Here is a 16,051-nt window from a genome sequence, read left to right as displayed (position 1 = left end):
ATGGTTGTCTCTTCCCACCCTGCTCCTTTTCATTTAGCTGGCGTGGAACTTGTTGAGTTGCTTTGAACCTGAGCTTGGAGCCGAGCCCCCCCCAGAATAAAACCAAGTAACCAGTTCAAAATAAGTGCTTCATCAATAGTCCGAAGGATCCTTTTGAGGGGGTGAATAGGGCCTTTCTCTTCTCTAATGTTAGGCAGGCAGGCCAAACTGGAGGAGGAGGAGCAAAAATAAGAGTTTGGGGATTATAGTTCTCCTGTATCTTGCATATGCTTTGACCTGGTGTATGAGGGCAAACAGTAAGGCTGTGTACACACCATATTTATTTCTTTTGACTAATAATAGGGAAAGAGGCCAGGAGGGGGAGAGCCACACTATACATTTAAAACATGCCCCTTCTCTAAAAAAGAACCCTGGGAGCTGTAGTTCGTTAAGGGTGCTGGGAATTGTAGTTCTGTGAGGATCGTGAGAAAGCATTCAGAGAAGTGGTTCCCTTTTTCTGTGTAAGCATTCCAATCCCGTAAGCCCTCACATAACAGTGTTATGTGCCCAACAATGTATAGTTTTTATTTTTATTTTTTTTATGATAATTTTTATTAATTTTCCAGACATATAATAAAACACAAACAAAACAAAAGCATACAAGACATACAAACGAATAAACATGTATAATTACTTAAACTTATTTTCCTAAACCTTCTTTCCCGGACTTCCCCATACCTCCCTTTTTCTGCATCCTTATGTTAACCCTTTCTCAGCAACCCTTCATTCAATTAATTCAGTCATTTTCATTATGCATCCTTTAAAGTTATGATTTACCGCTGCAAAGCTCTATTTCTTATAACCATGACATCTCAGCCATCATCAATTTTACAACAGTCTTTAAGGTATTTTTTGAATTTCTTCAACCATTTTCCTGCATTAAATATCCCTGTATTTGTGTTATAAGAGTCACACTGCAATTATATTGTGTGTGTGTGAGAGAGAGAGAACTGTGCCAAACAACTGCACAGGACAAATCACAGAGTTTAGAAATGCTGATGAACCTGAGCCAGAATTGAATCAAGTTTTAAAAATAGTTTGACTCCCTGCTTTTTACCACTATAACTCTCCCCCTTGAGTCAAGCCTCCTAGATCACTTTGAAACCCCACCCTTGAGGAACATGGCCCATGGAGATAGGTTAGAAACTGACTGATGGCATGGTGATACCAAATTACCGTAATGGGGATAGTTAAATTTCCAAGGAGCCAGAAGACATTTGGAAGAGCTGATTTGGCCCGTGGTCTTGAGGTTTCCCACCCCTGCCTTTAAGCCAACATACTTTCAATTTTTTCCTCATTATTTCCTGTGTGAGTTGTGATGCTTTTAAATACTTCTTTCTAAACCACATTGTGTTTCCTGTTTCCTATCTATTCTTTACCACAAGTGGTTTTTAGAAATACGGTGGTTGAAACAGATTCAAGTGACTGTAGTTGTTTATGCTTAACTTGTGAAGATTTTTCTTTGTTGTGGTTGTAATCCCATGTAAGAATTAAGAGTGACAGTATTTTAATGCTCTTCAGGATGTCTCCTCACATCTAATTTCATAATTAAGGGTTATTACGCTAGGACTGGAAGCAAAACCTGGGGGAAGATATCATCTGACTTGCACCAAACCTGATACAAAAATATTAAATTGGAATGTTTAAGAAGCTTTGCTTCAGATATCACATTAGAGTGAGTGATATCAAGAGTTAGTCATAGTCGGAATAGGTCTCCTCTGTGCATGATTTAGTTGGATGTCACCCAACGTGTTTTTAATCTTTTATCTCAGAAAACAGATGCACACAGTTCCCAAGTTTTATTTCTCAAAACCCAATGAGATTTTGCTTTATAGCGGCTATAAATGTAATGGCAAACCATAGTTTATTTTATGAGCATGAGTAGCCTTGATCTCATGCACCTTTTCCTCCACTTTTCCTGCTCGTGAACAGAATAGGTTAGAAGTTCCCATTCCTGGCTTTGTGGCAAACCGTGGTTTCTCCTTTTGTTTGAACAAGAAGTGATGGTTTGCCACAAACCAGCTTCTAGACTTATTCTTACATGCACAGGAGAAGGAGAGGAAAGAATGTATGAACTCGAGGCTGCTCATTCTCATAATGGCGAATGGTTTGTTTTGTTACATTTAAATCTGGCCAGTATGTGTGTCAAAGCTTTCCTGACTCCCTTAAAAGTATGTGAAGGCATCAAAGTAGAGTTCAAACTTGAAGCATAGAATTGGGTCCTGAATGTGCATGCTATTCTTCATTCTGGTATATCATTACAATATAATTATTGTGCCCCTGTCGCCTTCCTCTTTAAATCAGACATGGATGGGATTTGGGTTGATGTTCAGACATGGAAAACAGAATTGTGCCCTGATCTTGTGTACCAAATTCCATCTAGATATACAGTGGTACCTCAGGTTACATACGCTTCAGGTTACATACGCTCTGGCGGTGCGGCAGCTGCGGGAGGCCCCATTAGCTAAAGTGGCATCTCAGGTTAAGAACAGTTTCAGGTTAAGAACGGACCTCCGGAGTACTTAACCTGAGGTACCACTGTATTGGAGTTCAAGCAAAAGTCTGTAACAAACAAGCACACTAATACAGGCAAATTAAACCAAAAGGACTCATTTCTCTTTAAGAGTTTGATGGTGGCTGGTGGGTACCTATGCTGAAAGTGTACTTTTTGCTCTCTCGCCCTTCTGAGAATGCATATTCAGGCATGTCATAGATGCAAATAGACCCTTGTTTCCTGTATGCATCATCTAACAAGAAAGGATTCCCTTAATTGAGACCCACGCATCCATCCACCTTCTACTGGGGGTAGTGTAGAGCATCCATTTGCAGTCTCTCGACGAAATTGTAAGGTTTTGAAAATGCGATACAGGCCAAAGCATCTTGCTTATTAAAAGGTCTACATAAAACACTATTCTTTAATTCCCACTGAAGGGGAAGTTAAGGCTAACATTACTCTGGCTTACAAAAAGCACTTAAATCACACACTGTGTTATGTTCCCCACCCTGCATTCTGAAGTGATAGCATTGCAGGTCTTCTAACTTGTGATGTCGATGAGTAAGACGCAGCTCACCTTTTGGTATGAGCAATTGTCCATAGTAAGTACATATGGAGGTAATAAGAATTTAGAACCTTATTACTATGATTGCCGCTGAGCAAAGTACATTAGCTAATATATGAACCGTCGTTTGGCAGGATGCACACACTACAGAGCGCTTCATAGGCGCTAACTAAAACACCCATTTTAATTAGGGAAATAGGTTGTAGCTGGTGGTGGCACTAAATACCTTCTGCTGGAAAAGAGGAGAAACTGGCGCACAAATTTATCCATTCAGATATTTGATACATTGTTATTTTAAATGGGAGGCATCGGAGCAGGATTGTGTGCCTTCCAAGTGGAGTTGTTTTGTTAGGGTCAAATTCTGTTGTCGGTTTCTCTCCCAGAAACCTTGCTGATGTCAACAGAACGGCAGAAGTATTGAAAATAAAGCGGAGGCTCTGTCAACATTCATTTCGCAATACATTGTTGAACAATGCCATCGCTAGAGGAAATCTCTTTCTTTGAACCATGTCGCTGAGCAATATTTTTTGTAGGAATCATGATAATTCAGAACACACTGTTAACAGTGACAAGTCATATGTCTCTACTCTCCTGCCTTAGCCTAGACTCATGGCCTATCGGCTCTTGCAACATTCTTAGGGTTTCTTTCTTTCTTTCTTTCTTTCTTAAAACAGGTTTTGAGATCTCACAGAAAAACATATAGGCAGTAGGCCTGAAAGTAAAAAAAATAAAGTTATAAAATCGCTTTCACATTTATCATTTTCAAATTTCATTATTTTTAGGAGCCCATCAACAAAACTGAAAATAGTAACAACAACAACAACAACAACAACAACAACAACAACAACAACAACAACAACAACAATTTATTATTTGTGCCTTGCCCATCTGGCTGGGTTTCCCCAGCCACTCTGGGTGGCTTCCAACCAAGATTAAGAATACATTAAAATGTCACACATTAAAAACTTCCCTGAACAAGAGAACAAGGGAACAAGAGAAGCATGTTGGCCCCAAGATATGATTCTTGATTTTGATGGTAGGGATGTCTCGGGTTCAAATCCGCAAATAATAATCCTGTGAAAGAGGGCAAAGAGAGCCATTCCCTTGAGGGCTGGTGTGAGGTTGCATGGGCCGACATGGATCCTAATCCTTACTCACCATGAGGCACGCTGGTGATCTTGTGCCAGTCACAATCTCTTTACCTGACCTACCTCACAGGGTTATTGTGTAACGATAAAGTGTAGGACCCATTCTAGAGAGTGAAGAGGCTGGCCATCTATCCCAGCAGTAGTGCTTCTCACATATGCAGTACCCAGGAAGTGGGTAGCATGAGAAAATTCTCAATTTGCATACAAAAAGTCGGTTTGCAACTCCAGGTTAGGCTGGAAAAGACCCCTGTTTGGAAACCTAGAAAGCCTCTCCAGATCAATGGAGGTGGTACTGAACTTGATGGAGCAATAATGTAGCTTGGTGCAAGACAGCTTCCTATATTCCAGTCTCTTGTCTTAAAGATGCCTGCTCTGGGTTCCTTTAAGGAGCCTCCAAAATTCTAGAGCAAGGATGTTTTTTTAAAAAAAGATGTCTTCCCATATGGCTGCTCTTATCTCCTTAGTAGAAGATATAAGGTAAAGGTAAAGGTAAAGGGACCCCTGACCATTAGGTCCAGTCGTGGCCCACTCTGGGGTTGCAGCGCTCATCTCGCTTTATTGGCTGAGGGAGCCGGCGTACAGCTTCCGGGTCATGTGGCCATCATGACTAAGCCGCTTCTGGCGAACCAGAGCAGCGCACGGAAACAGCGTTTACCTTCCCGCCAGAGCAGTACCTATTTATCTACTTGCACTTTGAGGTGCTTTCAAACTGCTAGGTTGGCAGGAGCAGGGACCGAACAACGGGAGCTCACCCTTTCGCGGGGATTCGAACCACCGACCTGATCGGCAAGCTCTAGGCTCTGTGGTTTAACTCACAGCGCCACCCGCGTCCCAGTAGAAGATATAATCTTGATTAAAGTATACCAAGTTTCAGTAGATGGGGAACCATGTAGAACAGGGAGGAAGAACCTTTGGCCCTCGAGGTGGTGTTGGGCTCCTATCTGCTCCAGCCAGCATAGCCCAAGGTCAGGCGTGATGGGAGTTTGAAGCGCAACTTCTGGAGATCACCAGTTTCCTCATCCCTGATGCAGAGAAAGGGAGGGAGGTTATTTATGAAGTGGCACCAAAATATTTCCTTAACAGGAAGGTCCTAGTGTTAACCAGCCCAGAGTTGTATAAAATGCATTGCATTTGCCTGAGCTTTCAAACCAAGGACAAATGGCACACACATCTTGCTTCTGTTTAAGCATTTGGGAGGGTTTAGCCAACAAGCAGCGTAGGTGTGAAATTCACTTCACTTCAGGTGATACACTTGCCTGGTTCATCATGGCACCCAGCTGGGTTTTTTCTCCCTCAGCCCTCCATGCTCACGAGAGGCATTTTCTGTATACCTCCGGTGAATGGAAGGCGCTGTGAGTGCGTTCTTGGATATGTAATTAAGCTTTATTGAACAAAGATAATGTCAAATTCCAATCGGAATTTCTGCTTGCAGTTCAGAGTTAAAGGTCTGAGGCAGCTCTGCAGATCATTATGCTTATCTCCCATGGCTAATGCAGTTCTGCTCAGCCTCACCAGCAATTCATCTCTAATCAGTCAGTCAACATTCCCAACACGCGTTCAGCATAAAGAACAACAATAACAATACATTTTTATGGCTGCTCGGGTGCTGAGTGCTGCTCAGTCACTGTCCCCCTCTTATGCAGAAGGGATGGAAAGTGCTAGTAAAGTGAGCAGAGGTATATTGTTGCATATAATTTCAAGCGACAAAAGCTAGCCCAGCTGTAGGCATGGTTCAAATTGCCGAAGTATTGAAAGCTTAGCCTGCTGCTGATGCCCTGTTTCCTTCTTGCTGCTTTCCCATTTGATTAAAACCTAGCCTGCAAGAAAAGGACTGTACTTGGGAGAAAGCCACAAGGTATATTCTCCAGTGCCCAGAATAAAATGAAGCTTAATAATAAGGAGCACATGTTGCACCCACACAATCTTCTCCAAAGTGAGTGCCTGAGCCAGCAATTTGTTGAGTGCTCAAGGTCCTCTTGTGCAAATTCTCCTCCCCAAGCTGATATTAAGGCTGGTCCTGTACATGTTTACTTGGGCTGGGGGGAGAGGAATCTTTCTAAACTCAATGAGGAATATTCCTAGGTACAGTTGCAGTCCCTTGCATGCTTACCTGGGATGTAGGTATGTATGTATTATTGCATTTGTATCCCATCTTCAAGGAGCTCAAGGAGAGTCTCACGCTCTACCGACTAATGTTTTGGCTGGATCCATTCTCAACAAACCTGAATTCTCAAATTCCCTTTAAATAATAATTATTATTATTCTGGAACAAGTTATCAGCAATGAGGTTAAGTAAGAGCTAAATGAAAGTGGTTTGGGGAATACAGTGGTACCTTGGTTTGCGAACTTAATCCGTTCTGGAAGTCCATTCTTAAACCAAAGTGTTCTTAAACCAAGGCATGCTTTCCCATAGTAGCGGGGGACAAATGGAACACACTCAACAGGAAGCGGAACATGTTCTGCTTCCAAGGCAAAGTTCACAAACCAGAACACCTACTTCCGGGTTTGCAGCATTCTTAATCCAAGTTATTCATAAACTAAGCTGTTCTTAAACCAAGGTACCACTGTACTCTGCCACTGGCAAAACAGTCTTACCACATATACCACACAGATAATGAAAATAAAATAAAATAAACAACTTTCCTCCTCCTCAGCTAAGCTATTCTGCCATAACCAGTTCACCTGGAAATTCCATCTCTTCTTAATGATCCACCTTCCTGTATCTTGAAAAATCTAGGCTTCATTTGCAGAAGTGTCAGCAATGGTCCTTCTGCAAGGATGGTTCTAACTCTTGAGAGTGTGTATTGCTACTTGGTATAGCGACCAGGGTTCAAATTCTACTCAGTCATGAAGCCCACCGTGGGCCAGTCACTTAGCCTGATCAAGGTTGTTATGAAGATAAAATGGTGAAAGAAGCTTATGCATCTCCTCGAGCCCTTTAGAAGATAGGTGGGGTATAAATTTAATTTTTTAAAAAATTAATCACTAGGGGAAAGGGGATGTGGTTCAGTATTAGAAATCATGCTTTTGCATGCAAAAGATACTGTACTGTGATCAGTCCTTGGGCTCTCTAGGCAAGGCTAGGGAAGATTCTTATCCCAAACTCTGGATGGTGGGTACCAGTTAGGGTTGACAACCCAGAGGTGGAAGGAAGAGAGGTCTGACTTGGTATAGTACAGCTGCTTCCTATGTCCCTATATGCACTTCAAAAAAAATTCAAGAGAATCACATTTTGTGGGTGTGCAAAAGGTATTCATTCTTGGCACTACTTCTTACAATGCGAGTAGCCATCTTCTGTGTAGACAGAGATTCTAGGAAGGTGAGCAGCTGGTCCTGTTTTGGTAAGGTTTTCATGAGCAAATCAGGGATTACAAGCTACTTTGTCATTCTCTAATCCCTCTCTGAAGTGTACTTTTCATATGACAGTAGTGTTTGAGGACTGGGACATTCTCAGGGAAACCAAAATGCTTGTTTACAAAGCTATTGTACTACCAGCCTTACTGTATGCTTGTGAAACATGCCAACTTCTCGAAAGTTTCCATCAACGGTGTTTCCAAAAAATCTTAAGTGATGTGGACAGGCAAACTAATATAAGTATACTGGATGAAGCAAAGATCACCAGTGTTGAAGCAATGATTCTTTAACATCAACTTCGTTGGACTGGTCATGTTGTGCGGATGCCCGATGACTGTCTTCCAAAGCAACTACTCTGTTCCGAACTTAAAAATGGAAAGCGTAATGCTGGTGGTCAACAAAAGAGGTTTAAAGACTGTCAAGGCAAATCTAAAAAAATGTAGTATAAACACCGACAACTGGGAAACACTGGCTCCAGTTGGAGAACAGCCTTTACCAAAGGTGTCATGGACTTTGAAGACACTCGAACTCAGAACGCAAGGGAGAAACGTGCTAAGAGGAAGGCATGCTTGGCAAATCCATACCGTGTTCAACTCCACTGTGGAAGGACGTGTGGATCCATAATTGGCCTCCACAGTCACTTACAACTCTTTGTTAAAACTGTGTTTATGGAAGACAATCTTACTCAGCTACGAGTGATCGCCAAAGAAGAAGAGAATTTTGTAATGGAGTCACATATCATTTGCTCTGTGCACATGCAGTATATTTAGGGAAGCCCAGCTTTGGATATTCAGGGGCTTGGTGGGAGGGGAAGGAAGAGCACTTGCCCCCTGCAATTCACTTTCCGCATCCGAAGTGGTCCTTGTATCTTCCCCTCCCTGCCCTTCTCCATGGTGAGATGTGGATACTTCTAATGTGGGAACCCTCTGCACACAAAGCGATGGGACAGCTCTGCTTTGTGTGTTATGGGGATGCATAGGAGCAAGGAAGTAAAGGGGCATTTCATTTGATATTCATTCCACATCTTTAAAGCATCCAAATATCTCTCCTGCAATTAATATCAGACGTTATCTCACGTTGACAGTTCAATAAATCCATCCAGCGCAATCCATAAAATAATTCTGTGGTTCATTCTTCTTGCCTTGTTTGATGATAAGGCGTTCCATAGTCCTTTTCATGCCACATTGCGACATGAAGTTAAAGCAACTGTTTAAATGGGAACCGCATGTGAAAATCATTCAGTATCCCTTGCTGTAAAGAGATCTGCCTTTACAAATTAGGTGTTTCATATAAAGGATGCTCATCACTAAGATGTATGTTAGAAACAGGTAATTAGACCTTCCTCTTGGTGGAATGATGCAATACATTGGGACTGCATTTTGTTCAACTTCCGGTACTAATCGTACAAATTCATTTGTTGACATCATTAGCATATATTTGTGACTATTACCATAATCTGTACTTTAGATCGGGGACATCCAACTCCCAAGAGACTATGATCTACTCACAGATAAAAAAAACCTACCCATCTACCCATTTGGGTAGGGGGGCAAGCCGCTTCTTAGGGGGGGGGAGGCAACATAAATCGCTTACTGAGTAGAAAACTCGGCAGCGATAACTCCATCTTCCATTTTTGCGGTCGTGCGCAAATTAAGGGAAGAGAGAGGGGCGGGGCCAGATGCCCTTTTTCCCCCCATGGAAGAAAGTGATCCTGCGATTGACCACAATCTACCACTATCACCCGGAGATCAACCTGTCGATCATGGTCGACCAGTTGGACATCCCTGCTATAGGTTATCTCTGGTAAACTATAATTGCAGGTTATGTTTATATTCCTTTCTGCCTGAACCTTTGGTGACCTTATTTAGGTGTGCAGTCGCTATTTTAAGATACACACCTTTTCTGCCTTTTTGCAATGTACCCCCATATATGTTTGCTGAGGAGTAAGTTCCACTGAATTGAATTGGACTTACTCCTAGGGAAGTGGCTATAGAGTGCAGCTGTTAGGTTGTTGATTTTAATCTGCAGAATCTGTGAGGAGGTTCAAGATTTTGGTATGTAAGATACAATGTAAGGAAAGACCATTTTTCATCTTACAGAAGCTTATTAAGTAGGTTATTAACCAGGTGAAGCCGGATGTGTCGCTTGGTTGTTTACAGCAAAACTGTCCTCTGCCAAACACTGTGTTGTGACAAACTTGTTGAAAATGTTAAATATGTTCTGCTAAATGAAACAATTGGCTCACTTTGCTCCTCTTTTGTTTCTTCTTTTTAGATTTTCTCAGAGAACATAACAAAATCCTAAAAATTTCAAGAAGGACTTGGCAATGCAATGAGTGATCTCCGTGTTCCTTGGAAATCTGTTGCAGTGTGTTCTGCTGATTCTTTCTCTCTGTTTCTGGAATTGTGTTGTAAGATGGCTCCTTGTTCTAAACCAGTTTTTAATCTAGTTCAGTTCAGTGCTAGCTTGATCTCACCTGCTTTCATACAATAAAATATTTCCATTTATGTTTTCCTTGTAGAATGACCAAAAATTGTTAAGTGGGAGGAGAACTAAAAGTAGGACTCCTGTGATTTGAATCAAGGCATCTGCCTATGACACCACTGGCACACTGTTTCATGAGCGTAGTAGGTTGCTTATGCTATACCTTATGCATGTGTGCTGGTTCATCAAGATTCATAAACAACAGAAAGCATAATATTTGATGTGGAACTAGATGTGATGAGGGGAATCTGGTGTTTCATTCCTAAGACTAATGTGAAGTGAGGTGCAGGACAAAACAAACAGGAGGAAGATAATTCTTCCTCTATCTGCAGATTCTCACCTGCAAATGCCACCAAACCTCACCCTCATTTTGCACTGACTTTATGTTTCCTTGCCACTGCCAGGCTCAAAAATTCTCAAGTTAGCCAATCTGACAGGGGAAATGACTGGGGGGGTGGATATTAGCATGGGAGAAATGGCAGTCACAGGAGGGGTTTGCTGATTCTGTCCTGCAGCTGCCCACCCTCAGAGTTTCAATCTCTGGGCAAACATGGGTTTAGAAGCACCTTTTCCAAGATAATGTGCTTAGAAAATAGATACTAACTCAGCTATGGACTGAAGCTTCATATTGTTTCTTTTTCTGGCCATAGTTTTGCCTCTTTAATTCCTCATTCTGACAACATTAAAGAAGAATGGTGAATATGTCTCATTGCATTTATTTACTAATTGGTGTTAGGATAGGCTAAGCCTATATATTTCATGCCCTGGGAACTTAGTTGCCTCATTATCTAGTCTCAAGCGTTCTCCCCTCTCCTACCAAGTGCAGCACATCTCAATTATCAGAGCATCCCTGGCTGCAGTTGTGCACATTCAGCATTTAGCCCTTTGTCAGCTTTCGAACTGGCCACTGTAACTATCCCTTTAAGAGCAGTTTGATCTGCAGTAATTAGCAAGCAATAAACGTTTACCTCAGTGTCACTGAAAAGCTTCCTGGGCAGATTTTTCCTGCAGGGCAAACCTCTATTTAAAAGGGAAAGTGGGGGAATAGGCTACACTAGGTTGTTGCTGTTGTTTTTTTTCTTCTTGGCAACACTATCAGTATCTATTGCAAGGGGTAAAATGTTTAGCAACTGAGCCCACTGTTCCTAGACGTGGAAGAATCGTGTGTATGTCAAATGCACCAATATTTTTTTCCCAGGGCAAGGAGGGATAGAACTGAAATGGGACAGAAGACACACCAGATAAGCGCTCAAGGTAGAAGTAGCAATAGCAACAGCAGACGTCTAGAGAAAGAAGCTTATAACTAAAAGCTTAGTTCTCCAATTTTTGTGGAAACTCCTTTTTATGTGTCAGCTTTCGGTTTTCCTCCCAGTTAAGCTCTTACTAACAGCTAAGGGTGAGGCAGAAGGTGAAAAGGTCATGATATCTGTACTGAGCAATATTACAGTGGTACCTTGGTTTACAAACTTAATCCGTTCCGGAAGTCCGTTCTTAAACCAAAGCATTCTTAAACCAAGGCGTGCTTTCCCATAGCAGCGGGGGACACAATTTACAAATGGAACACACTCAACAGGAAGCGAAACATGTTCTTATTCCAAGGCAAAGTTCACAAACCAAAACACCTACTTTTGGGTTTGCAGCGTTCTTAATCCAAGTTGTTCATAAACTAAGCTGTTCTTAAACCGAGGTACCAATGTACACTGGTGGTTTGCTTGGGTTTTTTAAACCAGACGTATTTTTAAGAGAAGCAAAAATAAGAATAGCAAAAGAGCATAAGAAGGCCAAATGCCCATCTAGACCAGCAACCTGTGAATTGGGCAACCTAACGTAACAAAAGACTCAGCTCAGCAGTTGGTAGCCCCTGGCCGAAGCATGAGTGATAAATCACACAGACGTAATGCTGTATTTTATGCTTCTTTAATCAAGGTAGACGTAATTGGCAGATGATGTCATCATTCAACTGCTGGCCAATGAGGGGAAGTCCACATAAGCTGTGGGTGCTTGAGAAAACCCTATGGTGTACATTTGAGGAAACATGAGAATTGGCAAAGGCGCAGCCAAGTCTCTTCCTGGATTAAAAGGGGGTTATAGTTGGGACATGGGTTGCAGGCATGAAATGGGGCTGTTTTCCCAGCCATTACATGGGGAAGAAAATTAATGTCAGGGTTGTCAGCTTCATGGACTTTGGATACAAATGAACTACAACAAAATGTTGCAGTGCGGAGGGCTTCTTTTCAGGATTCTATCCATTCTACATTCCGCCGCCGCCGCCACCCAGTTCTTATACTTTCTTCCAGGCAGTCAACATTCTGTAGCCACTGCACACTTTCATTCCTCTCTGAGCTTTTTTTTTGGGGGGGGGGTCCGCCCTTAGGTGTATTCCCCCGAAAATACTTTTGGTATTTCTGCAAATCTTCAGGTTCTGCCAAGCCTGGCAAAAATACCTTGTCTGTGTGGGTGGCAGCGCTCTGGCTTAGTAAACAATAGCACTCACAGCCTGAATATCAAAAACAGAGGGAACAATCTGTACACTTAATACACCCATGCTTATTTATCAGCTTACCAAACAATAACTGTCCTGACAGATACCTGTATATATATTCAGGGAGAGTTGAATGATGTTAGGCCAGTTTTAACTAGAATTTTTGGCCCCTTTGCCATTCTTGTATGTTAGTTAACCCATTGTCAACTGGAAAAAACAGCTGCATCAGATTGACTCTGTCCCATCTGAGATGACAACATTGCTCTTGTTCAAAGAACTTTGCCCCAGAAAAATAGTAGGTATTTTGAAAGGGCCAACAAGCAAAAACAAAACTGGATTTGCTTGCTGGCTCACCCATTCCCACAATATATTGCCTGAGGAGCAGGGGGAAATCCCACAGGCATTTGGCTGGCCATTGTAAGAAAAGCTTGCAGGATCAGGCCAGTTGGCCCATGTAGTTCAGCATCCTATACTCAAAAGTGGCCAGCTGGATGCCGGGACATTTGCAGGGAAACCAAAATGCTTATTTACAAAGCTTTTTTACTACCAACCTTACTATATGCTTGTGAAACATGGACCACTTACATTTCATTAGTTTTACAATCAATTTAACATTTCAAAGTTTGACTCCATTCCCTCTCTGCGGTTCCTTAAATTTATTTTTTAATATCTATTTTGCTCATTTAATTACCTACATTATGAAACTGCAGGTTATTACAGTAATCCTGCCAATGTTTTTATCTGTTTGCAATTTATCTGTAAATATTCAATAAACCATTTCCCCTTCTTTTATAAAAAGTTTGTTATCTTGATTTCTTATTCTTCCGGTGAGTTTCATCATTTCTCCATATTCCATAAGTCTTCATTTCCATTCTTCCTTTGCTGGGACTTCTGCATCTTTCCACTTTGGGGCAAGCTGTATTCTTGCTGCTGTAGTAACATACATAAATAAATTTCTATACAATTTAGGTAGTTCTGTCTCTATAATTCCCAAAAGAAAATACTTTCTTCTAACCATCCAGAATCTTCCAATATTCAGCTTCATTGAGGCCTTGCTCTCCAAGAAAGGATTTAATACAAGAAACTTTTTCAATTTTTGCAACTTCTAGCACTAGTTACATTGTGCCAGCATATTATTCAAACAGCTTTTTTCTTCCTTAAAAAAAATCAATAATTATTATTTGTATTCTGAAAGGAAAGACACATTCATAGAATCATAGAATCATAGAGTTGGAAGAGACCACAAGGGCCATCGAGTCCAACCCCCTGCCAAGCAGGAAACACCATCAGAGCACTCCTGATATATGATTGTCAAGCCTCTGCTTAAAGACCTCCAAAGAAGGAGACCACCATACTCCTTGGCAGCAAATTCCACTGTCGAACAGCTCTGTTCTCCAGGAGCTAGCAACCCAAACAGTTGTGTGTTGCACAAAAAGGACCGCCTCCCTGACCTCTTCTGGCAAGTTCCTTCCTGTCTCTAGGGAGGAGCCTTAGGACACAGAAGCGTTGCCTGTTTCAGAGGGTTGGAAGTGGGATAAGAGAGAAAAAGGGATTCTTTCACCAGATTAAACAATGCGCCCACCAGCGATGCACACATTTGGGACCGCATGTTGATACAAGACAGGGGTCAGCAAACATTTTCAGCAGGGGGCTGGTCCACTGTCCCTCAGACCTTGTGGGGGGCCGGATTATATTTTGAAAAATAATAAATGAACGAATTCCTATGCCCCACAAATAACCCAGAGATGCGTTTTAAATAAAAGGACACATTCTACTCATGTAAAAACACACTGATTCCTGGACCATCCACGGGCTGGATTTAGAAGGCAATTGGGCTGGATTCGGCCCCCGGGCTTTAGTTTGCCTACCCATGATATAAGATATTCCAGACCAGGCTAGAACGGGCACTTCTCTTTTCAGAAGTTAATTGGTTCCTGATTCTATTGCCATTCTAGTACAAAAGCAGCTCCATCTCCTGGGCTCAACCTACATTTCCAGTCAGAACAGGGCTTCAAAGCTTCTCCATTGGCTTGAGGTGCCGCTTGTGAGTGAACGGACCCTCTGATCTGACTCAACTTCCTGAGGGAGAGTCCTACTGGATTAGGCTGAAGGCCTATCTACTCCAGCATCCCACATTGCACATTGGCCAGCCAGATGCATATGGGAAGACCATATTTAGGCATGAGGACAATTGCCCTCTCCTGTTGTTCTTTACCAGCAACTGGTACTCTGCTTCTGGTAAACATAGTAGATACCCATCATGTCCGATAGCCATTGATAGCTTTATCCTCTGCGAATTTGTCCAGTCCTGTTTCAAAGTCACCTTAGCTGGTGAACGTATCTTGGGTCAATTCCATACTGAACTATGTGCTGTGTGATGAATGACTTCCATTTGTTTATTTATCTTACTGCCTTTATAATATTCCACCTTTCCTCCAAGGAGCTCAAAGTGGCATACATAGCTCTTCTCCTCCCCGTTTTATCCTCACAACAGCCCTGTGAGGTAGGTTAGGCTGAGGGTGAGTGACTAGCCCAAGGTCATCTGGTGATATCCGTGACTCAGTGGGGCTTTGAACCCTGGTCTCCCAGGTCCTAGTCCAGCACTCTAACCACTGCACCACGTTGTCTCACCATACCTTCTCTCTGTTCTTAACCGCTTTCCATTGAGCTTCATTGGATGACCCCGGATGTCAGAGGTTGGGTGAATAATTGAAATACTTTATTGTCACTTGTACAACTTGTATAAGTGAGATAACACAAGCACCTCCCACTCAGCTCTCTTAGTCTTAATTCCCCTCATTTCCTGACGCACACCCACCAAACCCGAAAGTCAGTTGCCCTGTTGTTATCTTTTCATTCAGCAGCCTAACAGCCCATGGATAGAAGCTGTTCTTTACCCTGTTGGTGCGACTATATCTTCTGCCCGAGGGCAGAATAGTAATAATAATAATAATAATAATAATAATAATAATAATAATAATATGTTAGGGGCTGGCCAACAGGTGCAGTTCTATCCCTGCCCCAATGCACAGACAAGACTACAAATCTTGAGGCTGGACTCTGGAAATGAAGAGCTGACCTCTCAGAACTGGAACTCCTTGCTTTGCCTAGAGAACACACCCTCTTCTAGGGCCAGGAATAGACTCTACCAGCCCTCAAATCCTGTTTTCTCCTGTAAAACCGTAGTCTATAATTTACGTGTCACAATTTCGAGAAGCAACAGTGAAGGGTTGTTCCTTGCTCAAGTAAAGCTCTCAGTAATTTGTCTTTCTCCAGGTTTAGACCGGTTTAGCTCAGTTAACTTCACTGGGTTTCCCTTTGCATTTACACTGGAGTGGGGAGAAGAATCATTCCTGGCGTGAGGTTTGCCAGAGAACGACGTAAGCAGAGTTCAAACAGAGCCTAAAGAAGGAGAAGAAAAGGTCCTGAAAGGAAAACGTTCCCCTCAAATAGAAACAACTTCTCTTTGAAAGCAGTGATCCACT

This window comes from Podarcis bocagei, assembly GCF_964188305.1.
Source record: "Podarcis bocagei genome assembly, chromosome: 4".
In the NCBI taxonomy this organism is placed as follows: Eukaryota; Metazoa; Chordata; class Lepidosauria; order Squamata; family Lacertidae; genus Podarcis; species Podarcis bocagei.
This window is presented reverse-complemented; position numbering follows the sequence as displayed.